General features: G+C 36.6%; 1 protein-coding gene across 2 annotated transcripts in view; it reads left to right on the forward strand.

Annotated features, from left to right (window-relative positions):
* Positions 1 to 2,943, forward strand: part of LOC106873584 (CD9 antigen) — a 164,176-nt gene that overhangs the window by 143,257 nt on the left and 17,976 nt on the right. The window lies entirely within an intron of this gene.

Raw genomic sequence — 2,943 nt, forward strand, 5'->3', positions numbered from 1 at the left:
AGTCGGAGTCGGTCATGAAGTCGGAGTCGGTCATGAAGTCGGAGTCGGTCATGAAGTCGGAGTCGGACACAATCAAGCGGTAGCTGGAGTCAAAGTTGATAAAGCTATACTGACTCTGATTCTGACTCACAATGTCTTTCTTCTTTAATATAAACCAGTTATAACATACAGGCCTACTAAAAGTACAAATATGTGTTTTATGAGATATGTAGACTACAATCACTTAATTACATAAAGAGGAGTCAGTCGGAGGTGCCATTAGTACAGGAGTCAGAGTCCAAGTTTTTTGTTTTGATTCCATAGCCCTGAAATATAGTGAAGTGGAGCAGGAATTGGATTGGGTGAGTGGGTGGGTAAGTTCACGAGATTGTGGATGGGGTGTGGGAGAATGAGGGAGTGGGAAACATTGTGGGTGGGCATGGATAGAGGGATGGCAAGGTGCTAGGAGGATATGTTGTGGGGAAGAGATTTGACAGGGGAATATTGTGTGCAGGTAGGTCTGCGAAGGAGAGCAAGGGGTAGAGGGGAGGGGAATACAGTGAGTGGTGAGCACAGGTCGGAGAGGGGGGAGGTGTTAGGAAGATGGAGAGGTTCGTGAAGGACAGATTGCTTGCAAGAGCCTGGACATAAGGGACTTTCCCCTTATGGCCCCAGTCTTTCCAAACAGCAAATTACCAATTGCTTCAGTCGTTTGTCTTCTCCTCTGTGAAGTTCAACATCTGGAGATCGTTTTTTGCCTCTTCATCCCACATCTTCCAAGATCTTCCTTGCCATAACTTGGGTTCTTAACCATTTTGTCTCAACGTCTCCACAAGAGGAAAGATTTGAAAATAAACTTGCCATTGTGTTGTCATAACCAGGTCAGTCTTGACAATTCCATTTATTTTATATTTTTCCAGCCTTAGTGTACCTAGGGTTACATGATTCAATGTTCTATTTTTAATATGGTACAATGTGAGGGCGATTTGATTGTTATTTGTATCATGACTAAAGAAGACTATAAAATCTAAGTTGTCTATTTTTAACATCTGATCAATCCCGTTCGATTGAACTTATAATCAATAGCATTATAGTTGTGAAAATCTCTTTATGTAGGACAAAGCTATTTAATGCAGTTGAGGGCAGTGAGCAAGCAGAATTGTTATAGTTCTGAACAAAATGCCAACACACAAAGAAATGCTACTGAGTTCAAATGTTGTCAAGGTCATTTTTGCCTTTCATCTTCTCTGGGTCAAAAAGTACCAGTTGTGCAATGGGGTCAATGTAATTAACTAATCAATTCTGTACTCCTAGCATTCCTGGTCTTGTGTCAAAATTTGTGTACTTCATTCAAATGGTGCAGTATGATCTGAAGGATTTGACTGCTATTTCTTGCAAAGAAACTGGCACTTTAGAGACCCTATCATTTGCTTAGCAATTTGAATAATTAGAAATAAAATCAAGTAATATAGTAATGATAAATTAAAATAAATTGGTTTAATTAGTGTTAATATATAATATAGGTAAGGCAACGAGCTGGCAAAATCGTTAACAAGCTAGACAAAATGCTTAGTGGTATTTCATCTGTCTTAACATTCCGGATTCAAATTCTACCAAGGTTGACTTTGCCTTTCATCCTTTTGGGGTCGATGTAATCAGCTCCCTCCACTCCCCCTATAAATTGCTGGCCTTGTGCCGCAATGCGAGACCAATATGTAATATAGGTGAAGATAACGAGCTGACAGAATCGTTAGCATGGCAGAGTGCTGAGTGGGATTTTGTTCGTCGTTTACATTGTGAAATCAAACGCTGGTCCCCACTACACTGTCCAGCCTGGTGTGCGTGTGTGTGTGTTTGTGTGTGTCTGTGTGTGTGTGTGTATGTATGTATATTTGTGTGTGTGTATGTATGTATGTATATTTGTGTGTGTGTATGTATGTATGTATATTTGTGTGTATGTATATTTGTGTGTATGTATATTTGTATGTATATTTGTGTGTATGTATATTTGTGTGTGCATATGTATATTTGTGAGTGTGTGTGTGTATATTTGCGTGCGTGTGTGTATGTATATTTGTGTGTGCGTGTGTGTTTATATATGTATATTTGTGTGTGTGTGTTTATGTATATTTGTGTGTGTGTGTATATATGTATATATATTTGTGTATATGCGTGTGTATATGTATATATATTTGTGTGTCTTTGTCTTGATATCACATGATGATTGTAAATGAGCATCACCATCATACAAGTGATGCTGTTAATATTCTGTCTTCTATGAGAAGACATGTCTGGCCATGTGGAAACATTACTTTATTTGGAAACATGCAAGGGTTGGTGACAGGAAGGGTATCCGGCTGTAGAAAACCTGCCTCAGTGAAACCCATCCATCCCATGCAAGCATGGAAAAGTGGATGTTGAACCCATGATGATTATAATGATTACATTGTATAGAACTGATAAGAATGATGTAAATGCGACGTGTTGACATTAATTAGTAGAAAACATGTGCCCAGTTGCTGTTGAGTGTAGACATACCGAAAGATTTTCCACAGAGATTTATAGGTTGTTGATAGATTGATAGTAATATGAGAAACCTTCACTTCCTCCTACAATATGCAACTGCATGTGCATACATCATCATCATCATCATCAAAGTTAAAACTTACACCCACATGCGTTTAAAATGTTAAATCATTTCCAGTGAGAAAATTAGTTAGAAAAAAAATTCAAGAAAGAAAAGAAGAAAAGAAAAAAACACATTCTCTGAATCTAAAACATTGCGTTCACATACAGAAGCATGCTTATTTATATATATATATATATATATATATATATGTATATGTATATATATATGTGTATATATATATGTATATATGTATATATATATGTATATATATATATGTATATATATATATGTATATATATATGTATATATATATATGTATATATATATATGTATAT

The sequence above is a fragment of the Octopus bimaculoides genome, chromosome 7 (assembly GCF_001194135.2).
Source record: "Octopus bimaculoides isolate UCB-OBI-ISO-001 chromosome 7, ASM119413v2, whole genome shotgun sequence".
NCBI lineage: Eukaryota > Metazoa > Mollusca > Cephalopoda > Octopoda > Octopodidae > Octopus > Octopus bimaculoides.